Below are 27,680 nucleotides of genomic sequence, written 5' to 3' on the forward strand. Positions count from 1 at the left end.
ACCTGAAAAAAAGCTCCCAAATACAGGGTCCATAAAAATAATTGATAAGCAACATCTATCATATAGCTTACAATATTGAGAGAAGAAGCTTACAAGTGTAATATAAATACAGATTTTTAAAATAAAAGCATTACAGGATGCAACTAAACACCATAGAAGTACACAAAAAAGTATAAAATTAAAGAAGTTGCTATGAGTATTTATATCATTCAGGTAAGCTACTACTATTTCTTCCAGCAGGAGAGTATCCTTCATCTCTGCATGTACAAATGCCACCAGTCTCTGTTATATTCCAAATCACCAACTGCCTCTTCCCTGTTCAAAAGTGCTTTATATTTCTATGTCACCTAATTATGAGAGCTTCTTTTAGACAGATTCAGTTGTCTCCTCTGAGATCCCTGCTTTGGAGTTTTTTATGTTTAGTGGATATTTGCTAAACATAGATCAAATGCTTGCTAGAAAAACCCTTGCCATTTAAAAGTGTTCTTCATGAATTTTAGTTTAAGTAATGTAACAGTTGTGAAAGTAAAGCCCCATTTGCACATTTATACCAAAGCAGAATTACCTCAGTCCCCTTCAACTTCGATATTTGATAGCCCTGTGAATCAAAGAGAAAATAAATAGCCCCACTGGTAAGCCTTGATTGACACAGCCCATCTATTCCGGGCAAAGTTCTGTGCTCAGCATGGGGATGGCTAAATCAATAGAACACTAAAGCCTCAAACACATCTTGGAGATGTTTGAATGCCCAAATGGAAATGTTGACCTTTTCTTGTTGGAAATTCACTCCTCCATTTAATGAAGTTGCAGCAGCAAAGAAAAGTGCATGGTCAGCTGGAGCCAGAAAATAATTTCATACTGATTGGACGTTGATCATTCCTGACATCAAATCCCCTACCCTGATGCTGTCACTCCAGGCCTTCATGAGAGGGCATAACCTGAAATGGCCTAGTCTCCATATCTTCTCTGAGTCATTCCCAGAGCAGAGAAAAATGAGATTTCAGGAAGACCGGACAAGGGACAAGTCACCCACACATTCTCTGAGGGACTCCAGGGTGAATCAAACAAGACATTGAAAAGCTATCATCTGAGAGGTTCCAAAGGAGAAAGAGCAATAGTGTAAAATTCTGATTTCCCTCCACTTTTTAGGAAGAGGAAAGGTTGCACGTTTCCTAGAACACAGAGATCTCAGAAATGGATGTTGAGGACACATTTATTTTTTCCTCCCTGGGCTCAAGGTGAGGTCCAGGGGTTTTTGGTGAGTCTTGACATTTGTGGGGAAACCAGGTGTTCTTGATATCCCCAGGATGAAGGAGGTGGTCTTTCGAAAAGGAGACAGGGCGCTTTGAGTTCCTAACAGACATCAGAACAGCGCCAGTTTCTCCATCTCACAAATGCTGAGTTTGTCACTTAGTGGGAATGACTTGGCCCCTGAGTTGCCTCTGAGTCACATGTGAATAGTGAGAGAAGAATTTTATTTCTCGACTATAGTAGACACAAATAAAGTCTCAGGTCAGAATGGGTCAGGGAATTAGTTGCGGTTTGGTATCAAGAGTGTTGTTCTGTTTGTTTTTAAACAGTCAGACCAGAATGGACTGAGCTCCCTTTGGAGGAAGAGGCTAATATCCTCAGAGGTGTACAGACATGTGTATTCAACAAGGCTTCTCGGCAATGTTAGCAAGATATTGACAATGCCCATGAGCAAGGAATGGCTGGGGCAGTGACTTGGGTGTCCTTTGAGACTCACTTCAATTTCCAACGTCTGAAACTTAATTTCATCATCTGTAAAATGGGAATTTAAAAACATCCCACTCTCATGAGAACTGAACAGGCCTAACACTGCCTATGGCAGGACCTTAATTAAATTTCATTATCTCCTAGACAATTCTGCGCCAATCCAAGCTTCACTGTTCCTGGAGTTGTGATTAACATTTTAAACACATATCATGTTCCAAGGTGTCCACCTGAAATGGCTCAGGAAGAAGTTTTAATAAGTACACATGCTTATAATCGTGATACGCTGACATTTAAAAGCAGTAATATTTGAATTGAGCAGGAAAAAGGCTGGCACCCCAACGTGACTGCCCTGTGTAATTGCCTCGACCCTTTTCTTTTATGAGGCAAGATTACACATCCAAGCTCAGCATGGCACTGCATGCTTTGTTTGCAAAGTCTAAATCCAGTGCCAGTCATAGATTTGTTATTGCCCTGTTCGTTTAGTGTCTCTGTCAGAAAGCAGAAATGAAAATCTGTGATTTTTCTCCATAACACTCAGACCTCTGAGAGGTAAGAAACTCAGTTCCAAGGGAGCAGTATCAAAATTAAGTCCCCAGCAGAGACACAAAGTGCCTGGCCAGCTATAGTCCATAGAGTTGCAAAGAGCTGGACGTGACTGAAGTGACTTAGCATGCACGCATGCAGACAAACAAGGTAATCATCTTTTTCTTTGATTCCCAATGGCGGCTGTGAGTATTAGAAAATTTCACTGAACGTTCAAAAAAGCCATTTGCTTAACATTTCTTTAGTCTGTAAGTTAATGCATATATTTAATTTAATCCTAAATAAAACATCGAAAGGAAATGCCAGCAGCAAAATACAATTATTATAAAATATATCAGGGTATATACATGTCAAATAATGGCTTAATGAAATGGCATATACTAGATCTTTTAGGTATAAAACTATATTATACAGCAGCAAAAACATAATACATCATGGTGCTTGTACAAAATCAGATGAACTGATGAGACAGAAGGGAAAACCTGTATGTTTATGACTTCACATATGACTTCAACATGGCATTATGTAACTAGAGAGCAGGGACCATTTTATAAATGATATTTGTAAAATTAGTTAATTTTTGAGGGGATAAAAGTTTCAACAAATCCTTTACATCTATATGCTAATATAAATTCTTAATGGATAAAGGACTTACAGATAATCTGAGCACAAAATATGAAAATTGACACTTTATGAGAAAATATGCATACATTTTGAAGTGATATAATCTTAAAGGAAAAATCCACAGTTTTATCTCCCATAAAATGAAAATGTTCTCTACTATGAAGTAAAAGAAACAAAATATTAAGTCAGATTCAGAAAAAAAAGGCTTTAAATCATCAATAAAGTTGATGATATCTGAAACACCTATAGAATGTACACATATTGGTAATGAAATCAATCCCAGATCATAATATATGTTGGTACAGAAAAATTCTCAAGTATGGGAGGACAATCTATGGTCAAAAATAACAACACAGATGGAATGTTTTCATTTGCTATAAAATCAAAAACTGAAAAATGGAGTAATTTGGCATTTACTTGTGATGAACTAGCAAACTCATGCTATGGGAGGGCATGGAAGTTGATAGAAACCTTTTTGGACTTTAATATACAATATATCCAGAGTCATGAAAATATTCAAGCTTGTTAAAATAACTAACCAAAGAATTAATATGAGGTAAGCTGCATGATGGAGAAGGAAATGGCAACCCACTCCAGTATTCTTGCCTGGAAAATCCCATGGATGGAAGAGACTGGAGGGCTACAGTCCATGGGGTCACAAAGAGTCAGACATGACTGAGTGACTTCACTTTCAAGCTGCATGAGCTCAGTCACTCAGTCACGTCCAACTCTTTGCAACCCCATGGATTATAGCCCAGCAGACTCCTCTGTTCACGGGATTTTCCAGGCAAGAATACTGGGGTGGGTTGCCATTTCCTCCTCCAGGGGATTAGGGAAGTTATTCAATGGCAAACAATGTGCTTGATAAATGGTTAATATCCAAAATATATAAAGAACTCATACAATTAAATATTGAAAAACAATCTGATTTAAAAAATGAGCACAGAACCTGAATGGACGTTTTTCTAAAGGAGCCGTATAAATGGCCAACAGGAACATGAAAAGATGCTCAACATCATTAATGATCAAAAAAAATGCATGTCAAAACCCCAATGAGCTATAACCTCACACCTGTCAGAATGGCTGTTATCAAGAAGACATGAAATAATAAGTAGTGTTGCCAAGGATATGAAGAGAAACAAATCCTTGTGCTCTGTTGGTGGGAATGTGAAAGTGAAAGTCTCTCAGTTGTGTCCTACTCTTTGCGATCCCATGGACTGTACAGTTCATGGAATTCTCCAGGCCAGAATACAGGAGTGGGTAACCTTTCCCTTCTACAAGAGATATTCCCAACCCAAGGATCGAATCCAAGTCTCCCATATTGCAGGTGGATTCTTTACCAACTGAGATATGTAGGCACTATGAAATTCAGACCCCATGAAATACAGTGTAGGGGTTTCCCAAAAAAGGAAAAGTAGATTACCATGTAGTCCAGTAATCTCAAATGTAATGAAAACAGTATCAAAAAGACATTTTCACCCCATGTTGATTATAGCATTATTCACAATAGCTATAGAAACTACCTAAATGAATGGAAGAACAAAGAAGATGTGAATGGGCTATTATTCAACCATGAGAAAGATGGAAATCTTGCTACTTACGTCAACATGGGTAGATGCTGAAGAGATTATACTAAGTGAGATAAACCAAACAGATACTACACAAGCAGAATCTGAAGAACCTAAACTTGCAGAAACAGAGAAAGGCAGTTTCCAGGGGCTGCGGGGTGGGGGGCTGGGGAAATGTTGACCAAACAGTATACAAATATAATCAGAAGATGAGTAAGTTCTATAGATCTAAAGCAGAGCATCGTGATTATGGTCGACAATACTGTCTTATATACTTCAAAGTTGCTAAGAGACTAGATGTTAAATGTTCTCACCACAAAATGCAGTGATAATTATGTGACATGATGGAAGTGTTAGCTAGTAGCTAAGGCTCCAGTGACAATATACAGCCTTGATGTACTCCTTTCCTGATTTGGAACCAGTCTGTTTTTCCACGTGCAGTTCTAACTGTTGCTTCTTGATCTGCATACAAATTTCTCAGGAGGCAGGTCAGGTCTGGTATTCCCATCTTTTTCAAAATTTTCCACAGTTTGTTGTAATCTACATAGTGAAAGGCTTTGGCATAGTCAAGAAAGCAGATGTTTTTCTGGAAGTCTGTTGCTTTTTTTGATGATCCAGTAGATGTTGGCAATTTGATCTCTGCTTCCTCTGCCTTTTCTAAATCCAGCTTGAACATCTTGAAGTTCATGTACTGTTGAAGCCTGGTTTGGAGAATTTTGAGCATTACTTTACTAGCATGTGAGATGAGCGCAATTGTGTGCTGGTTTGAAAATTCTTTGGCATTGCCTTTCTTTGGGACTGGAATGAAAATTGAGTTTTCCAGTCCTATGGCCACTGCTCAGTTTTCCAAACTTGCTGGCATATTGAGTACAGCACTTTCACAGCATCATCTTTTAGGATTTGAAATAGCTCAGGGGAATTCCATCACTTCCATTAGCTTTATTCGTCATCATGCTTCCTAAGGCCCACTTGACTTCGCATTCCAGGATGTTTGGCTCTAGGTGAGTGATCACACAATTGTGGTTATCTGGGTCATGAAGATCTCTTTTGTATAGTTCTGTGTATTCTTGCCACCTCTTCTTAATATCTTCTGCTTCTGTTAGATCCATACTGTTTCTGTCCTTAATTGTGCCCATCTTTGCATGAAATGTTTCCTTGGTATCTCTAATTTTCTTGAAGATCTCCAGTCTCTCCCATTCTATTGTTTTTCTCTATTTCTTTTCATGAATCACTGAGGAAGGTTTTCTTATCTCTTTACTATTCTTTGGAACAATGTCTTCAAATGATTATATCTTTCCTCTTCTCCTTTCACTTTAGCATCTGTTCTTTTCTCAGCTATTTTTAAGGCCTCCTCAGACAACCATTTTGCCTTTTTGCATTTCTTTTTCTTGGGGATGGTCTTGATCACTGCTTCTTGTACAATGTCACGAACCTCAGTCCGTAGTTTTTCAGGCACTCTATCCGATCTAAACCCTTGAATCTATTTCTCACTTCCACTGCATAATCATAAAGGATTTGATTTAGGTCATATCTGAATGGGCTAGTGGTTTTCCCTACTTTCTTCAATTTAAGTCTGAATTTGGCAATAAGGAATTGATGATCGGAGCCACAGTCAGCTCCTGGTCTTGTTTTTACTGACTGTATAGAGATTCTTCATCTTTAGCTGCAAAGAATATAATCAGTCTATTTCAGTATTGACCATCTGGTGATATCCATGTTTAGAGACTTCACTTGTGTTGTTGGAAGAGGGTGTTTGCTATGACCACTGCGTTCTCTTAGCAAAACTCTGTTAGCCTTTGACCTGCTTCGTTTTGTACTCCAAGGCCAAAGTTGCCTGTTACTCCAGGTATCTCTTGACTTCCTTCTTTTGCATTCTAGTCCCCTATGATGAAAAGGACTTTTTTTGGTGTTAGTTCAAAAAGGTCTTGTAGGTCTTCATAGAACCGTTCAACTTCAGCTTCTTCACCATTACTGATTTGGATTACTGTGATATTGAATGGTATGCCTTTGAATTGCCAGGCTGGATGAAGTACAAGCTGGAATCAAGATTGCGGGAGAAATATCAATAACCTCAGATATGCAGATGACACCACCCTTATGGCAGAAAGTGAAGAAGAACTAAAGTGCCTCTTGATGCAAGTGAAAGAGGAGAGTGAAACAGTTGACTTAAAACTCAACATTCAGAAAACTAAGATCATGGCATCCAGTTCCATCACTTCATGGCAAATAGATGGGGAAAAAATGGAAACAGTGAGAGACTTCATTTTTGGGGCTCCAAAATCACTGCAGATGGTGATTGCAGTCATGAAATTAAAAGACATTTGCTCCTTGGAATAAAAGTTATAACCAACCTAGACAGCATATTGAAAAGCAGAAACATTACTTTGCCAGCAAAGGCCGTTTTAGTCAAGGCTATGGTTTTTCCAGTCACGTATGGATGTGAGAGTTGGACTATAAAGAAAGCTGAGAGCCAAGGAATTGATGCTTTTGAGCTTTGGTGTTGGAGAAGACTCTTGAGAGTTCCTTGGACTGCAAGGAGATCCAACCAGTCAATCCTAACAAAATTCCGTCCTGAATATTCATTGGAAGGACTGATGCAAAGCTGAAACTCCAATACTTTGGCCACCTGATGTGAGGAACTGATTCATTTGAAAAGACCCTGATGCTGGGAAAGACTGAAGGCGGGAGGAGAGGGGGACGACAAAGGATGAGATGGCTGGATGGCATCACCGACTTGATAGACATGAGTTTGAATAAGCTCCGGTAGTTGGTGATGGACAGGGAAACCTGATGTGCTGCTGTCTCTGGGGTCGCAAAGAGCCAGACACAACTGAGCAACTGCAGTGAACTGAAGGCTACTGTGCTAATCATATTACAATATATGAATGTATCAAATCTAAACATTGCACAACTTCAAGTTAGACACCATGTCAATTATATATCAAAAAAATAAAAGACTATGTTGTAAAGGATTAAAAAATAACTAAAATCTTAAGATACCCTTTGGAGCATTGTCTGAAACTTGAAAAGGAAATTGGAAGAGAAGATAGAAGAAAATTTACAATAGTATCTGGTTCAGAAATAGGCTTAGGTCAAGCCATTGACTGTATGTGTATGGAGGGAGGCTAGGGGCAATTTTCCAACACCTACACTCTGAAATTCTTGTCACAGGCTTTGGAAACAGCCTTTGGAATTTAAAGGATAAAACCTAATGATTTTCAGCCATGGATATACATCAGTCCCTCCAAGGGATCTTCCCAACCCAGGGATTGAACCCAGGTCTGCCACATTTCAGACAGATTCTTTACTGTCTGAGACACCAGGGAAGCCCAAAATACTGGAGTGGGTAGCCTATCCCTTCTCCTGGGGATCTTCCTGACCCAGGAATTGAACCAGGTATACTGCATTGAAGGTGGATTCTTTACCATCTGAGCTACCAGAGAAGCTCCGGGAGCAATTAGGAAAATTAAAAAAAAAAAACAAAAACACAGATTTCTGGGTACCATACACCACCAATTAAATCAGAATTACCTGGTGTTGAAGATCGGGCTTCTGTAACCTTTAAAGTTCACCAAGTGATTATAACATGGAGATAAGATTAAGATCCTATGTCAAAAAGGTGTTTTAACATCAGTCCTCTTATAGCATTCCAGGAATACATTATTTTATATTTCCTTCCTTTTCTTTTTCATTTTCTATCCTAAATAGGAATAGAAGCAAGACCAGACTATTTCAGGACTCAGTAAAACTGAGTAAAAGAAAATGTGTACTATTGTATTTACTTACATATTTAATGTATTTATTAAAATACTTACGCTTATACTCTTTTAAAATTAGTATTTTATCTGAGCATATGACCTATGGTTATAAAATTTTATTATAAAATCAATTCAGGTTCATGTTGAAATTTTAAAGGAAGAACATAAAACTCAGTATCATCATAATTCACAGCTCAAAGAAACAACTACAAATTTTTTGCTGCATTCTTTTCACCAATCTCCTTAAGCAAAAGTTTGCATGAACTTTTTACAGTTAAGATTATACTATGTATAAAATTTTAATGCTATGTTTTCCTATCAAATTCTGTATTTTTGGCTTTTCCTATATTAATAAAAAAAATCCCAAGACATCATTTAAAATGTTTCTAATTGTTTCTCGCTAAATTTTTTAATTAAAAATATTAATTGTGTGAGAAAGGATAATGAAGTTGCCTGACTTGTATACAGTTCCATATGAATTATAATAATAATATTTAATCATATCTGCCCTTGGAGAAGTTGCAAGGCTCAAATGAGATGAAGCATGTAAATTCCTTAGAATAATCTGTCATTTAGTTAGTAGGTAAATAAGTGATTAGAGTGAAAGGGTATCTTTTGTTCTATGATTTGGTTTTATTTGTGGGTTCCTGAAATAACTTCAGATCCAGAAAGATGGAATGGGTGTTTTCTGTTATTCACAACAATCCCCTTTCAATGACACCTGAATTTATCTTAATGAGGTGATTCTTGGAACAACGCTAGATAACTACAGGATGGGGGCTGTTGCCAAAAGAACCAGGAGATTAAAGGGCTGGAAGTTTTAGTCCAGTCCAGACCTTCTGAGAGGGGAAAGAGGCTGGAGACGGATTCAATCAATCACCAATAGCCAATGGTACTCACATTATATGTACACAATAAAACCTTCAGATAAGTCCCTTATGTCCAAGTTCAGAGAGCTTTAAAGCTGGCGAACACATGAAGATGCTTGGAATATGACATATCGAGGGATAGCATGGATGCTCTGTATCCCTTCCTACATACCTTGCCCTAGACATTTCTTCCTCTGGTTGTTCTTGAGTTGTATCCTTTCATAATAACCCATAATTTAGTAAATAAACTGTTTTATTGAATGCCGTGTGTTACACTAGCAACTTATCAAACTCAAAAAGGGGTTGTGGGGAACTCTGAATAATAGCACAGCTGACAACCTAGACTAGTGACTAGAAGAGGGAGCAGTCTTGTGGGACCGAGTCCTTGACCTGTGGGTTCTCGTACTATCTCCAGGTAGATAGTATCCGATTTGAATAAAACTGCAACACCCCTGCTGATGTCTGAGCTTTATTTGGTATGGAATTACCCTATCCACCGCTATGTATTTGGTGACCAGCAGTGTCAAAAACATTCTTGAAGTAGAATGTGAGTAAAGAAGAAACATAATTATTTCTTCTTCAGTATATTTATCCAATGATTCATTTAGTATAAATTTCTAGGGTTAATGGGCACATGCACACATGAGTGCTCGATAGCTTCAGTTGTGTCCAGTGGACTGTAGCCTGCCAGGCTCCTCTGTTCATGGGATTACTCAAGGCAAGAATACTGGAGTGGTTTGCCATGCCCTCCTCCAGGGGATCGTCCTGACCCAGGGATCAAACCCGCAACTGACTATGTCTCCTGCATTGCAGATGGATTCTTTACCCACTGAGCCACCTGGGAAGCCCAATGCACAGAGCACGTTTAAAATTTTGTCAAGCTTGTCATTAACAAGTAAGGTGGTGCTGGTTTTGTTCCTATACAGTGCATTAAGGTTCTAGTTTCCAAAATACTTTCCAGTACTGGGTATTATGTCTCTATTCATTCATTCGTTCAATTTGCCAAACTAATAATCAAATTATGTCTTTTAAATTTTCAGGCACTTGATTACACTAAACTTAAGACTAATTTATAGGCTTATTGTCCAATGTGTTTTTTCCTTTCATGTTCAGAGTATTTGTGCTTCTCCCAACCATACCCTGTTGCTTTTCAGAATCTCAATTTCAATTGCTGTACTGCCCCAGATTCTTGAGACTCTTTGTTCATAACAATAACAGCAGAAGGCTCTCAGTTGTACTTTTGGAAAGAGTGACAGGTGTCCAAGAATACTGCAAGGCAGTGAGGATGCCTGAGGCAGCCAAGTGTCTGATTTGAGGCTTTGCATTTCCTGCTTGGAATCCCTTTTGCTAGTGAGCCTTGGTCTCCTGGGAAGAGAAAGCTTGTGTGCTGTGCTTCCTGTCTGATAATTGACTGGGTATTGGCTCAGCTTCCCTCAGAACTCCCCATGGATCAGGGCTCTTCCATTCTTGGCTGGTTTCCACATTTAGGGAAGGAGAGGCTGGGATGGAAAGAACTGGGGTATCTTCTGCTTCAGTCAGACAATGTGCGTCAGAAGAAAGGAGTCTGGGCCTTCAGGACTCATCGAAGATGAATGCGGGGGAATGGCATCAAGATCACTCAAGACAGACAGGGTAAGAGCATGCTCACAGAGAAAGTGCTGGGCTACCAGTTATCAGGGTTTAATTCTTTGCAGTAAGTAGGGGATACTGGGCTTTATAAATGTCATCATTTCACCTTTGCACCTGGTTGGCAAGAGGCATGTATTATTGTCACCATTTATAGATGACGAAACTAAACCTTCAGTTTCAGCTATTTCTTCTTATCATGATTCTGATTTCATCTGGCTCTTGAACACCTTTTTCCAATCTAAGCAGATTAAGAGTTCCATGAGGGATTCACTGGTGTCTTCCTCTTCTGTGCAAATAGCACCTGCCTCTCATTCCATGTTTTCATGCCTCGGGGGTGGGAGCCAGTGGTTCTTCTCCAGCCAGAAGCAGCAGGATCTCAGGATAACGTGGCTGTGGTCTGTGCTGCTTATCCCATAGGATGTATCAGACATTCTCTCACTACCTTCCCATGGGCTCCATGGGACAGTAAAACATTATACACTTGTTCCCTTAAGCTTTTATATTACCCTTTGTGCCTTCTTACTGTCTCTTGGTCTTTGATCAGGGAGCTCAAAACACTCAAAATGTAGCTGACTTTGCTACCTTCACAGGACTGTCTAGCACTGAGGGATGCTCAGCTGAGACGTGACAACTTGGTCAAAAAAATAAATTATTCAAAAGCAAGTTCAAGAAATATTTAGATGTTTGGTTTGAACTATCTGTTGCTATAATTTTGTAAGTGCGTTTTTTTTTTGGTTTGAGCAAAACCACATCCTAATATCAGTTTCTGATTTCCATATCTTATTTGGCATATACAAGAAGATATGTTCTGTTTGAGGAGGTGGATAAAAAGTATTCTGAGCACCGCTCTGCTACCAAAATTATCAGTGTATTGAAATCTACCCTTCTATTTGCCTATCTCTTCCAATAAACTTTGAGCCTCTTGGGCAGACACTAAATTCTCCTGATCATTTTAACTCCAGAATATCATACAGTGCCTAGTCTGTACCTCAATAATTACTGAATGATGAATGAATGAATGGATTCTTCAACATTGCTTCAAGTTATAGTCCTTATAGTCCTTATAGGACAATAAAGTTCAGGGTCAACATTTTTTCCCTCTGACAAGTAACATAATTTCAGACAAATGAAAGAGAAATATATAGCCAGGAGGGACCTTTAAGAAATCCTATAATGGGGACATTTTTTCCCACTAGATGTCTAAGAATTATGGCATAAAGGGTCTATGTCATAGTCACAGGTGCATTCAAGTGATAGTTAGGCAGCCAGATAGATACTATTCTCTATATGTCTATCAGTTCAGTTCAGTTCCTTTGCTCAGTCATGTTGAACTCTTTGTGACCCCATGGACTGCAGCACACCTTCTTGTTCATCACCACCTCCGGAAGCTTACTCAAACTCACACCCATTGAGTTGGTGATGTCATCCAACCATCTCATTGTCTATCATCCCCTTCTCCTCGTGCCTTCAATCTTTCCCAGCATCAGGGTCTTTTCCAACGAGTCAGTTCTTTGTATCAGGTGGCCAAAATATTGGAGTTTCAGCTTCAGCATCAGTCCTTCCAATGAATATTTAGGACTGATTTCTTTAGGATGGACTGGTTGGATCTCCTTGGTATATGTCTATATCAACACATATTTATTTATTTATATAAATAGATAAGGAAATAAGTAAATATACACATGTTCATACACAGTTATGTGTTCATATGCATGAAAATTCTTAAAGACATGGGAATACCAGACCACCTTACCTACCTCCTGTGAAACCTGTATGCAGGTCAAGAAGCAACAGTTAGAACCAGATATAGAACAATGGATTGGTTCAAAATAGGGAAAGGAGTACGTCAAGGCTGTATATTGTCACCCTGTTTATTTTACTTATATTTAGAGTATATGATGAGAAATGCTGGGCTAGATGAAGCACAAGCTGGAATCAAGATTGAGAAATACCAATAACCTCAGATATGCAGATGACACCACGCTTATGGCAGAAAGTGAAGAAGAACTACAGAGTCTCTTGATGAAGGTAAAACAGGAGAGTGAAAAAGCTGGCTTAAAATTCAACATGCAAAAAACTAAGATCATGGCATCCAGTCCCATCTCTTCATGGCAAATAGTTGGGAAAACAATGGAAAGAGTGACAGAATTTATTTTCTGGAGCTCCAAAATCACTGCAGATGGTGATGAGGCCATGAAATTAAAAGACACTTGCTCCTTGGAAGAAAAGCTATGACAGACCTAGACAGCATATTAAAAAACAAAGACATTACTCTAACGCTAGAAGTCCATATAGTCAAATCTATGGTTTTTCCAGTAGTCATGTATGAATGTGAGAGTTGGACCATAAAGACAGCTGAGCACCCAAGAATTGATGCTTTTGAACTATGGAGTTGGAGAAGACTCTTGAGAGTCCCTTGGACTGCAAGGAGATCAAACTAGTCGATCCTAAAGGAAATTAGTCCTGAATATTCATTGGAAGGACTGATGCTGAAGTTGAAGCTCTGATACTTTGGTCACCTGATGTGAAGAACTGACTAATTGGAAAAGACCCTGATGCTGGGAAAGACTGAAGGCAGGAGGAGAAGGTGACATCAGAGGATGAGATGGTTGGATGGCATCACTGACTCGATGGGCATGAGTTTGAGCAAGCTCCAGGATTTGTTGAAGGACAAGGAGGCCTGGAATGCTGCAGTCCATGGGGTTGCAAAGAGCCGGACACAACTGAGCGACTGACAACAACAATACACACACACATACATATGTTTAAACTGGTTCACTCTGAAAGAATACTCACTGGATGCTAACCTCTCTCTCCTTCTCTCCAAACATCCCACTTCCCACCACACACACACTGTTCTAATTGCTGTGAGTCACTGATATTAGAGACTAACTTGAGGATACTAGGACACATGCCATGGAGCCAACCAGAGGCCTCCTGTGATGATCCAAGCTGAGAGGGACAAAGCCCTAGGCTCAAGTAGCACGGGGAGAAGGAGTGGGATGGGGTGCAGCCAGTGGAAGTTAAACATTTAGGGGATAAACCCGCAGAGACAAAACTCTTATTCCTCCTTTTCTGGGAGTGGATCACGTGTTGTTTGTCTGTGATAGCAACTGTTCCTGGCCTGAGATGTTCTCTTGAAGCGAGAGACCAGAGCCACCTTCCTTGGTTAAGGACACATGCCAGGGAGCATATTGTTTCCAGCTCTTAAAAACTTAGAGCTGCAATTTTAAAAAAAGTCCTATACTTTGAGATATTTCTGCATTGAGCAGATGAACTCCTCCCTCCCACCCCCAAGTGAGCAGACCCAAAGACTGGTGACACAAAACAGTCCTTCCTGTGGAGTTTTCCTCTTGTCTCTGCTCTCTCCTTTAACTCCATCTGTCTTATCTCCCGCTTGCCTCTGAGTACCATAATGTGATCTTTTGCTCTCTTCCTGGCCTTGCAGGCAAACACTGCTGCCCCAGAGGAAACTTCGGCCTTGGATTTGTGGTGGACTTGCTGATGTCTTTGACCTTGACCTCACTCCTCTGAAGCAGGGCTTTCTGGCAATCTTGTCTGGGCTCTTATCTCCCCTATCCCTGCAGGAGTGTCAGAATGTCCCAGGGAATCATTCATCAAGGGCCCCATCCTGACACCAGCTCTTTAGAAGCTCTCGCTGCCTTGAGTGCATCGGGAGGTCCAGGCAGACCTCACCCAGTGGCTTTTATCCACAGACCCTTCCCAAAGCAGTGAACTGATTGATGGCAAGAAGGAGAATTAAACATTTATGTGTGGAAGACCAGAAAGGCAGGCACAGGAAGAAAAGAGTTTAAATGCATGTGCTTGTTGGAGGAACAGTATTCCATATAAGCACAGTGATTCCTATGAACAACGCCTGTTTCCTCTCATTATTACATGCCTGTAAGGAAAATCACCCTGATGCAATATCAGTCCTGGGTTTGACAAATCATATTAGGAACTAGAGCTGCTTTCGCATCCAAAAAGCCACAAAAGACTTGGGATGTATTTATCTTCCTTCAAGATGTGATAAAATACTATTCTTTTCAGTTTGTTTCCTGACAGCTTCTCCCACCTTAACTCTGCAATGAATCTCTTCTCCCAGAAATAGCTGAGACCCAGCCTCTTCACTTCAGAGAATACTTAGGGGGTTAGGGGAGTGAGGGTGACTCCCCCTTGTCTTATTTAATGTGTATCATGATTGAGAGGGACAACACTCATTCTGGGTGTGGTTGGAACTGGAGAGACAAAATTCATCTAAATAGGGGCAAGAGTTTCTAGCAATGTTAGAAACAAACTACATGCACTATCTTGGCAGGTAATGGAATTTCCTGTATCTGGAGGTTTTAAGAAAGTGTTGGGTAATTGCCTTAAAAGCAATGGAGGATTCAAGGTTATGGTGTAGAGCAGTGTGATTTTCAAGGGCCCTTCAAAATCTAAGATGCTAGGGGTTTCTTCTCCTTTTGCCATTTCCCACCTTTCTCCCCATGATATTTTAGAATCAATGTTCTATATTTTAGTCTCAAATCTGTTACAATGATGGTAGTTATCTTCATACAGGCTTGACCAAGGGCACCATTAGGGAATATGATTCTTCTATAGAGTGGAACACTGTTTTTTCTTTCATTTCTCTGAGGAAGTTCAAAAGTAGGTCTATGGGGTTGGATACCTAATTCTTCATGTTTTTTAAGTGGTTTAGAAAAGTTTCCTGCAGACTTAAGTGGCTGTATTATTCTAAGTAGAAAGGTACATTGCCTCCTTTTTATGATCAGTGAGTTTTTAACTGTGAGAGGAACTTTGCTAGTGAAATGCCAGCATTCTCAACATACTAGTAAAGAGTGAGGACACCTTCAGATCTGTGGGTGCCCCTACCCTCCACTTCTTTTTCGCACTGTCTGTTTCTGTCAGTCTGTCTCTCTTCCTCTCTCTGGTAAATTGTATCACCCTCCTGAATAAGTGATACAAGAGCAGTTGTCGTGAGTATCTCACACAGGTCCAGGATGCTATGGGGAGGAGACAACCAGAGAACATGCAAGTTCTTGGGGAAGCATTTGGGATTAAGAGCCACACAATGCTTGAGTACAGGCTTTGAAGTGTGTTAGATAAATGCTAACAGATCCTGTCTCAAGGATCTAGTTAAATTATTGTAGGATCTGTTGGCATCTATCAGTATTGACCTGCTGGAAGCAACAGTTATTAGTAATATTAATTCCATTTTATTAATGAGGTATTCATTAATTCAGATTCAAAGTTTAGGTCAAACCAGAATTAAAACTTATTAACAGACTACAAGTATTGATTTACTATTAATTAGTAAGATAGTAATTATCACAAAAAGCTACAAATGATAGTTTTTTGTTTTCAACTAAAGTGTCTGCTGGTTTTATGAGCTGGATAGAAAGGTGTGCTATTTCATAGAAACTGAACTTATGAAACTGACATAAAGAGAGAAGTAGAAAGGAGTCACGTATTTAGGAAAGCCAGTTTTTGAAGCTCCCAGGTGGCTCAGAGGTTAAAGCGTCTGCCTCCAATGCGGGAGACCCGGGTTCGATCCCTGGGTCGGGAAGATCCCCTGGAGAAGGAAACGGTAACCCACTCTGGTATTCTTGCCTGGAGAATCCCATGGACGGAGAAGCCTGGTAGGCTACAGTCCACGGGGTCACAAAGAGTCGGCCGTGACTGAGCGATGGAACGGAACGGAATTCTTAGTGGTGGACACAGTAAGTTGACACGGTGACATAATTAGGTCTAAACTGCAAGGTTAAAATGGATTCTTGTTGATAGAATTTTACTTTTACATATTTAGAATGTCAGAGGAGTTGGAAGATACTAAAGAGCTTAGCTCTCTCTGAATAAAGATCCACATTTATAGGGTTAGTGTCACCATGGTCAGAGATGGCCTAGTGGTTTGAGGGTTCTTGGTAAGTAGTGAAAAAAGTGATAGTGGTCACACACTATACAGTAGGCACACTGCTGGGTCTTGTATATGTTCCCTTGTAATTTTACAAAAACTTGAGAAGTAGATGCTATTTTTGTGAGTTTTTTTTGTTTTCAGGAAGCAACATATTTTAGAGCAGAGAATGTTCTCCAAATTGCTAGCTGTTTTGTGATATATCTGTGCTAAAAACACTTCCTTTGTGTATCCTTGTCTTGACCTTCAGGAGTTGGTCCATTCTAGTCAAAGCTCAGTGGTTCCATGGCCTGTGAGTGATCTTATCTCCTTTTATCCTTTGCACTTTAAGATAAACTGTATCATTATTATCATACTGTGTGGACAAACAAAAACATCATAGAACTAATCACACTGCATTATAACTGTCAATTGCATGAGTCTTTCCTTTTCGTGAACCATGAACTTCCAGATGTTCAAGCTGGATTTAGAAAAGGCAGAGGAAGCAGAGATCAAATTGCCAACATCCACTGGATCATCAAAAAAGCAAGAGGGTTCCAGAAAAGCATCTACTTCTGCATTATTGACTATGCCAAAGCCTTTGACTGTGTGGATCACAGCAGACTGTGGAGAATTCTTCAAGAGATGGGAACACCAGACCACCTGACCTGCCTCCTGAGAAATCTGTATGCAAGTCAAGAAGCAACAGTTAGAACTGGACATGGAACAACACACTGGTTCCAAATCAGGAAAGGAGTACGCCAAGGCTGTATATTGTCACCCTGCTTATTTAACTTATATGCAGAGTACATCATGAAGAATGCTGGGCTGGAAGAAGCACAAGCTGGAATCAAGATTGCCGGGAGAAATATCAATAACCTCAGATATGCAGATGACACCACCCTTATGGCAGAGAGTGAAGAGAAACTAAAGAGCCTCTTGATGAAAGTGAAAGAGGAGAGTGAAAAGGTTGGCTTGAAACTCAACATTCAGAAAACTAAGATCATGGATTCCGGTCCCATCACTTCATGTCAAATAGATGGGGAAACAGTGGAAACAATGACAGATTTGGGGCTCCAGAATCACTGCAGATGGTCACTGCAGCCATTAAATTAGAAGACACTTGCTCCTTGGAAGAAAAGTTATGACCAACCTAGACAGCTTATTAAAAAGCAGAGAGATAACTTTGTCAACAAAGGTCTGTCTAGTCAAAGCTATCATTTTTCCAGCAGTCATGTATGGATGTGAGAGTTGGATTAAAAAGAAAGCTGAGTGTCAAAGAATTGATTCTTTTGAACTGTGGTGTTGGGGAAAACTCTTGAGAGTCCCTTGGGCTGCAAGGAGATCCAACCAGTCCATCCTAAAGGAAATCAGTCCTGAATATTCATTGGAAGGACTGATGCTGAAGCTGAAACTCCAATACTTTGGCCACCTGATGTGAAGGGCTGACTCATTAGAAAAGACCCTGATGCTGGGAAAGATTGAGGAGAAGGGAACGACAGAGGATGAGATGGTTGGATGGCACTACCGACTCAATAGACATGAGTTTGAGCAAGTTCCCGGAGATGGTGGACAGGGAAGCCTGGCGTGCTGTAGTCCATGGGGTCACGAAGAGTCGGACACAACTGAGCATAGGATTACATGGCACTCCATTCCACCCCAGAGTAAAATAATCCTTTTGATTTTTTTTAGAGTCTTCTTTTAAGTAAGTGATTTCAGACTTAATGGAATGCTTTTCTGCCAACTTGTATGTGTCATACAAGAAATCAGAATAATTTATAAAATTTGATTCCAGCTCTAACCGGTAGTTTTCAACACAATCAAACTCGGGGGCATTTCTTGATGGTAATGAGTGTGGGTAAAGTGGGAACACTGAATTTCTGTAACTCAGGCGTTCTCCAGGATAATGTAGTATCACCCTTCTCGGAAATGACATCAGCATCTTTATTATGGGGGTCCCCTTGAGATATCAGCCATTCCCACACACATGCATTATGAAGGGTCTACTCCATCCTGCTGTCAGGTGGGTTCCTGGTTAGCCATTTCAATCTTAGTGAAAGCAACTCTTTGGTGTATGATCTCATACATAAATGGCTATTTATGCCGGGCTTTCCTCTACCCCAGCCCATCAGACCACACTCCTTAGAGACTTCTTGTAGGGTTTTAATGTTTTATCTAAGCAGAAGTTATCACGTGGCAATGGAATTTTCCTCCACATGCCGCTGTCTGTCATAATAGTCTTCCCTTTACTCCATATTAAGCTACTCAGATACATATGACTGCATTCTATCAGCATCTGTCTTCCTTAAGAGAATTCTGTGACAAAGGATACTTTTGGGAGATAATTTTTGTCCCTTTTATTTTTTTTGGAAAATGTCTATGAATTAAAATGTGGATAACAGGAATGACTAGGAGCTTGTTTTCTTCTCTTCTCTTCCTGGGATGTCTAATCAATGAGACCACACTGAGCATTTCTGTTCACGTAGGGATAACCCAGAAAGGTGGTGAGCGCAGCGGTCCTGGTGTTCGATCTTGACTCCGTCTCCAGCTCTGACAGTGACTTGTATATTATATGTTTAATAAGTAGTAAGTGATGCTATCACTGTTGTCAGGCCAGTTCAAACCGTGGTGACACGACCGTGAGCCTCAGGCACTCTATACTACTCCTGTCTTAACATGCTGGCCCCTCAGTGATGGTTTCTTCCACTTGGATCCTATTATGTGCAGTTGTAGTGGAGCTGAGGTCTTTGAACTCATGTTCTATATTGAAATGCACAAATTGGCTTATTGATATATGGCTTCTGCCTATCTCTTTAGTGTCAATTTTAACTTTTCCCTTCTCCTAGTTTGTATACCGCCTTAGAGAACTACCTATAGACAGAATGATCTTAGACAATCTACTTAACTCCTCTGAGCCCCTCTCCCTCTAAGGTGGGTATAGTTTCCTCCTATGGGTTGTTGGAAGACCGGTTGAATTCATACACACAGGCGCTTATGAGCATTTCAGGCCTTTGCAGTGTGGAGCGACTGATTAGATAAAGAGAGTCCAGGTAGGAGTAAATTGTACTAGAGGTGACAAGAGCCCAGAGTGGTGCAGTGACAGCAACTAACATGCATGGGCATTTTCACATTCCAGGCATTTAGCCCGAACTGATACCCCTAGTCCTTGGGAGAACCCTGAGATGTAAGTATACTGAATTTAAAAAGGAACAGCATATATTAGAAAGAGAGAAAATAAAACAAGACAAAAATCCCCATTTGGTTGGTAGAACCAGGATTTGATCACCGTTTCTGTGAAGCAAAACATTAGTCTATTCTTGAAATAGTAAGGAAACAGTAAAATAACAGTTTGCCTTGTGTTCATTGCTTATAAAATGTTCTCAAACATTTTGTCTAATGTGCTTCCAAAACACATAGTAAAATCACAAAGAACCATATTTACAGTCTGATGCAAACAGGAGTATTATGATTTAGGGAGAAAGAACTGAAAACTAGGGGAAATAGTTTACTTGTGCAGTGAACTACTGAGCAGCCCTTCAAAAAATAGAGGAAGCCTATCTTGATGTTGGAAAATACACTCTGCATGTTTTCGGTTGTTCAGTGATACAAGCAGCTTAGGGAGCAGCACACATGCTGTGATGCCACATTTATGAATAAGCACACATTTTTCCACAATCAGAAAAATAATTTAACTATTTAAATTTGAACATCACAATTAACTGCTTTTCTCACACTGGCCAAAGCAAAACCAAATCCCCCGTTATGTTAGTTTCTAATGAGTGCTTCCTCTACTAACCTATAAACTCTATGAGGGCCATGGCCATGCCTTTCTATCCCTTTATCCTAGCGCTTACCACAGGGCCTGGCATGGGGTTTTTCTTCAAAAGGAAAAGGTTTTGTTTGTCTGTTAATAATATATGAGTGCATATAAAACGTAAAGTGTAGTAGAAGCCTAGTCATTTAGAGCATCTCTTCAGTTTTCCCAGCTGTGAAACACCAGGGAAGAGTTTTTTCATTCACTCATCTGTAGTTTTAATGGAAAATTTTGCTCATCTGATAATCCTTTACTTTTAAAATTTCTTCTTAAATGAATAGAAATTACCCATGGTCCTGATTTCCCATCTACCCTTCATTACAGAGAGTAAGGTTTACTCTTGCTATGCACAGAGGACAGAGCTGAAGGTCCCAGATTTCTGGGGGCAAGCGGTACCACATTCTCCCTTTGCTTCCTACTTGTGATGAGGGTGTCCCTGGATGCCCCCAATCTTTGGGTTTCAGTGTTTATAGCCATCTTGCCCAGCTGAACCTTTTCCTAGCTGTCTGCTAAGCCTCTTTCTTACCCACTCATTTGATCCATCTGCCACTTCCAAAGAGGTGAATGGACATTACTGTGACTAGTATTATACTTGGTAGATTTATTATCAGATTATCAAACCAGGAAGAGTCCCTTCAAAGGGATGTGCAAAGATAGGAGCAAAAGAAGGGCGAGGTTTTTTACCCAAGGCAGCTCATGACAGTGGAACCCAGTGGAATTCATAGACCGGAAGAGCAGTAAGAGACCATAGCAGAACAGAGTAAATTAAAGAACAAATTAATAATACACACACATCACCCCCAAATGATGGGAATACACACACACACACCGCCAAATGATGGGAAGTATGAGAAAGGCTTGAAAATGTTGTGTGGGTTAAGCCAAGAGAAATCACTTAAAATGAAAATATGCAGCATATACAAGAGGAGTGTTTCTCTCTGAGGATGTCAGTAACAGACTTGGTAAATTAAAGCACACAGAATAAGCAAAAAGAGTTAAGTGCAAGGAAAGCCTTTTGTGGCCAACTCTCTGTGGCAGACACACCCTTCTCCCCAGATCTATTTCGGATATGCCCAGCTTCCTAATGCAGATATTTAAATACTGGTGTTCTGCTTTCATGTCCCACCCCATCCTTCTACATGTTTCAAAGAAAGAAAGAAAGAAAAGACAATGTGGGAATTCTGGACTTGGATTCTTCTAAGACATATATATATATATTTATTATTTTCTTTTTCTTTTAAGACACTTGTAACATTTTTTATTTTTTTCAATTCACTGTTTTTAAGATCCACACCATTTTTGCTCAGGTTCAAAGTTGTGCAGAAACGACACACACACGAGTGTTTTGGGTTTGCCTTGCTTTCATTTGTGTTCAACTCTTGGGGACATTCACAGGGAATGTAAATGGCCACCAGGATTTTCACTGATCAAAGGGAACATGTTTAAGCAGTCCTCAATAGATTTACAAATTAGAGAACTGTCCGCTTCAGGATTTCATTCTGAGAGAGCACTTCCTTCCCTTTAATTGTGTGCTTGCTTCTTCACTACTTCGCTGTTCTCTATGTTTAAATGCTGCAGCTGTTTTTTCCCCCCTGGTGTTAGTCTCTTTTAGAGTAAACCATTAACTTGCCATTTCAATCTTCTAAAAAAAATGCTTATGATTGACAAAACTTTATGAAACAGTAGCAAATTGGAAGAAAATTAATGCCACAAATGGAGAAACAGCTAAGCAACACTTGGAGAGAAATTTGCTTTGTGGGCTAACAGCGTAATTGGCTGGTTAAATATATTATAAACAGGTTCAGTTTATACTCCCACCCCTCTCTCTTTTTTCTGATTTTTTTCCCCTGAGGCTTAAAGTTATACAATTCCATGTCACTTGGTTTTGCAAGTTTTCCCAACTTTTTTCCCCCAAAATTGGAGACATTTTTGTTTGATTCATTTAAAAATGCATGCCTTGGATATAGAAGGTGCTATATGATAATCATCTTTGTAAACATGAATTGGCACAAAGCCTTTAGCTTTGTTTCCTCACTAGAACTAAATGCCACATTAAACTAGCCAAGCAGGCCATAAATCTAGGTAAATTAAGTTTATGTATTCTTAATATTTGTGTATTTTAAATTGAGGCACAATTTACATTTAGTAAATGCAGAGATTTTAATGTAGAGTTGAGTGACTTCTGACCTGTTCAATACTGCAATATTGAAGGAAATCAGATTTTTAGAAAGTAGATTTAAAGCATTAGTTTTATAGGTCTTCATCCCCCCCCCCCAAATGATATAGGAAAAAAAATCCCTTGTGAAACATACTCCTTTAATTCTATGTAAAGAATCTATGATTCTAAATCTAAAATTAGCTTTGTCCAAAAGACCTGGTTTTTCAAACAGCAGTTGGGTAAGTGACTGAAGGAAATTCAATGGGGTGTGATGGCTAGGGTAAAAAATCAGATACTTTTTCCTGGACTGAAGTTTAAGTCATATAAGAGGTGCTGATTTTAGTCTTTCTGGAACTACCCTTGGAGTTCCAGTTCACAGCTCTATGTTCTGAAATAGAACACTGCCATGAGACAGAGCTAGCAAATCATTTATGTACTTATTTATTCATTTCTTTATTTCTTTTCTTTGGGTCTGCAGCAGCTAAATGCAGTTATAATTGCTAATTAAAATAGCTTTTAGACATTATACTTTTCAATTAAGATGCAATTCACTAAAACAATCAATTATAGGCTATTACAAAATCTCAAAGGTGACTTAAAATGCAATAGCACAAAATTAAGGAACTGTATTTTGCTCAAAAGGGCCACCTTTATTTTGAAGTGTCAACTGGCAAACAGTGTATGATCTCCCCAAAAGTGTGGTAATTACGTTCACTTCCTTCCATGGCTGATTAATGTATTAAAATAAATTAAAAGGGTAATTTAGAACTATGCCTCTCAAGTTGCCCCTGTATTATTAAATCAGGGTCAAAGAATCATATTTTTTATGCCAACTTGCTGTAATTTTTTACTGCCCTTGAGATAAACACAAATTGGGAAGAGCAACCATCAACTTTTGAAAAAGAAGCGTGTGCTATTATGAAGGCTTGTCCTTATTTCTGTGCTGTGTGCTTAGTTGCTCAGTTGGGTCCAACTCTTTGAGAGCCTATAGACTGTAGCCCACCCAGCTCCTCTGTCCATGTGATTTTTCATGTGGGAAGACTGGAGTGGGCTGCCATTTCCTTCTCTAGGAGATCTTCCTGATCCAAGGACTGAATGCATATCTCCTGTGTCTCCTACATTGTCAGGTGGATTCTTCACCTGCTGTATGTACCCAGATGTGGACACGTGCGTCATTCTGGTGCATTCTTCTGACAGGACCTCATAGTGGGAAATTTTTCATTAGGCAAAAGCTATGGGTGCCATTAAAAAGAAACAAGATTAGTATTGACTGTGGGAAGCAAAGGTCAGAGAGGGGCCTGCCTTTTCCATTACTGCTTTTTTTTTTCTTCATATGTATCTAATCATTTCAGGTCCCAGTGAGTCATTTGTGTGTGAAATTCCCACTTTACATGTGGTAGTACATTACGTCAAGTTCATCTCAAAGAATGTGCTTCGAAGGCTGTTCCAATTTTGGTGCCATAAATTTATTATTTAAAGAAAATGCTGTGACAAACAATATTTTAGTATCTTAAAAATGCAGGAGGGCTAACACAGAGGGCAAAGAAGGGAAGGGAAGATGAGCAATAACTTTCACAGGTTGTTACTGGAACGGGACTTCCCAGTGTGGCGAGAGATCAAAAGTGGTGGAGGATCCAGAAATAACAGAGGAGCTCAGAGGAGGAGAAGGTCTTTTTTCGGCACTGCCCCACTCCTAGGGCAGGGTCTGTGGCCTTGGCCCCAGGAGGCAGGAGTTGCAGTACAAGGCTTGGTGCAGAGCCCATTTCCCCTCCTAGGTTGTGGCCAGGCTGCCAAAGCCTCTCATTGCCCCTCCTCCTTCCAGGCCCTCTGTCCAGAAATGCACACCCAATGGCCCAATACCCACCTCTCATCTACCATGGCTGATTATCTTCTCTGGCCACTTCCTAAATCCCCAAGGGATTAAAAATCCATGCAGTCTGCTGGAACGAATTCCTGGAGGGCAAGGGCAGCCTGTCTGCAAGAACTCTGCAGCCACAGAGGCACAGCGGTGATGTCAGTTCACCTGGGCCCCTGTCCTCCCAGTCGTGCACTTGAGAATTTTACTCTGTCTATGCTTCAGTGGCCTCATTTGCAAAAATCACAGCCCTGCCTCATGATGTCGGGACATGTCAACCAAGTGCTGCGTGCAGCATGCTTGGCACAGGGCCTGCCACAGAGTGAGCCTTGAGTGTGTGACTTCTGTCTCCTTGATCTCCTCCAAAGTATCTCCTAGTATGTCTCTTATCTGCCATCTTTTTAATGTTCTGCAGCTCCAGACAATGTGTTAGGGCCATCAACACACCCTCAGGGAGGGAGACTGGTTTCCATCGCCTAAGTCTTAAGGGTTCTGATTCAGGAGGCATGTTATTCTGTGCCCTTAGGAACTTTGACAAGCACACATTTTAGCACGGGGGGTAAATGTGTGTGTGTGATTAATGTTCATATCTATACTATATCTATATTCATACCATCTCCCTTTCTTGTTCTAAACTTTTGAGGGATTAGATCTGATATTTGCCTGTATATTTCACAGTGAGTGGAAAAGGACCCTAAGCATGGATTTTTGGGGAAACCAAGAATCCCAAATGAATTCTGCTATCTCCTTGAGATGGAGAAAGGGTTATATTCCCAGGGCTGGTGTTAACGTTAATGGATTGGATCATAAATGAATTAGACAGATGAATAACAAAATAAAATAAAAAGCCTTCTCTCCAATATGTGGCATTACTTTCATCTTTACAATAAAAATATTTTATCTGAATACACAAATAAAATGCTCTGACATTTCAAAGTGTGACATGCAGAAGCTTCAAGAATCCTCCAGTACTTAAATACCTTTCTCACACATCTTATTCCCACTTCATAGAGGAGGGACTGAGGCTGGGAGAACAAATGTCAGCCAGGAGGAAATTGGTGGATCCAGCTGGGGACTGAGATGATCTTTCTAGAATGCAGTCCATGTGACAACTGCTCTCCTGAGGAGTCTTTGCTCTATAAGGCTTAGTGCTAAGATTCTGGACCCCAAAATCAATTAGATGCTGGTTCTGACTGCAGTTTCCTCTTGCATCCCTGCCACCCTTGAGGATTTTGTTTTTTACATCTGAAAAGCAGGAATGACATTGTTTGCTCCATGAGGCCTTTGTGAGTATGAGACTTGATAGCACTTGTGAAAGTGTGTTTTGCCAAGTTTGGCATGTGCTTCATTCCTTTAACAATTTTTGCCTTCACTTCTTTCCCTTGGGATGGTAATTGTGTTAAATAGATTAAACCTTACCCCATTTCTCAGATTAGGATGCCCAGGCCACAGCTGCCAACAGCTTGTGTGAGTTTAAGTTTAATAAAGAGCCACATGGGAGATTTATCACCCAGATGTGACAAATGGGGCCTTTCCTTTTTCATTAGCTTGTGGCAGGCCATATATTGAAATTACAATCTGTCATCTCTCTTGATAACCTTTAAGCTATTGATCCTTATAATTTTCTTAAATGAATATTTCATCTGTAGGACATGTGCCTGACAATTTCAGAGATCAATATAATCCTTTTCGGTGGTCATTACAGGAACTTGTAATTTTATCCCTCAAACAGATGCTTGAGTCAGAGGGAAGCAGTTCATTCTATCCAGTGCAAACACACCTCAGCATTCTTGTTGGGGAATACAACAATCTCAGAGAGGCATTAAAGAGTCTCTAAAGAACATTTCTTAGTGGGAAGGAGTCTACACTCAATGGGGAATTTGAGTCAGTCATTTGTATGATCACCTAACTTTCTTTTATTACTTTAATCACCTTCGATGTGTCAGACTGTGCTTAAGCACAGTAAGCATAGTTGGAGCTACCTAGGATGTACACACACACACACACACAGTTATGTATGTTATGTGTGTATACACACATATGTATACATAGATGTCTATATTTCTATAATAGAATCATTGATTTGCAGAGATGACATGCACACGCATAACTACTACATGACCAAATGTATTATATTTCCAAAGGGAGAGACAGCTAATAAACTATGAAAATCTAGAAAAGAAACCATGCCCACACTGGCTAGATCAGAGATGACTTCATAGATTGTAACGTTTGGGAGGAATGTGGATAAACACATCAGGAAGCAGTGGGTACTGAAGAAAGAAGAAAGGGCTTAAGTTCAAAATGTGACTCTGACACAGAGGGCAGACTGGGTTCAGTATAACTGAGAACAGGGACTTTTCTCCCTTGTCTTTGTTTCCTGACACCTTTCAGCAGCACATAACAGGTGCTCATTAGTGTTTTGTTGAGTGAGAGTAGCTGTGGATAGACTAAACAAGGTTAGGGACGATTTTCTTTATAATAATATAAATGTTATCACTCTGGTCCCTGGGAAATTTATAACAAGAAGGAGAGACACAGATAATGGCTATGGCTATGGCTAACGGGTAAAGGTATAGATATGATTATGGATATGGCTGTGGATATCAATCACATACACATTTCTCCCCTGTGCTAAAATGTGAGCTTGTCAAAGTTCATAAATATTGTGCTAATGGTTGACCTCAGAAATATATGGTATTTGAATAACAGAGATGACTTCGCTTCATTTAAAATGTGGTGCAAAGTTGAACTGTATCTTGTAGGGGGGGACACTGCCAAGAAGGTCTATCTGCTTCAGCAGGAAAAAAAGCCCCTTTCTGAGCCATAAGTCTGATATGTGGTTTGCAGTGCAGTCATTTGGAAGAGTCTTCATTTATTTCTGGCTGTCCTTCAAATTTGTAAAGGCCTTGGTGCTGAAAGAGGCTGAGATTCTCTAAGGCTGACCCCATCAGAATTCATCAGTGAGCACAGAGCAAGTCCCTGAAACAACGTGCCATCTGGTGTACTCAAGATGTACACAGCCTGGAGGCAGGGTGAAGGGTGGCACCCTCACGGGCACTCTGTTTGACCTGCGTTCCCATAAATGCATGCACTTGTGGCAGCTCCATCTTTGGAGCTGTTCGTGTCCTCACTGAAGAAAAGAATTTGAAGGAAGGCGTGATAAAGAGGTAGAAGGTACAAAGGAACAGAGAAAAAGTCTTTCAGTGGGGGACTTCCTTGATGGTCCAGTGGC

The sequence above is a fragment of the Moschus berezovskii genome, chromosome 22 (genome assembly GCF_049115385.1).
Source record: "Moschus berezovskii isolate FMDL1 chromosome 22, NW_MosBer_1.0, whole genome shotgun sequence".
In the NCBI taxonomy this organism is placed as follows: domain Eukaryota; kingdom Metazoa; phylum Chordata; class Mammalia; order Artiodactyla; family Moschidae; genus Moschus; species Moschus berezovskii.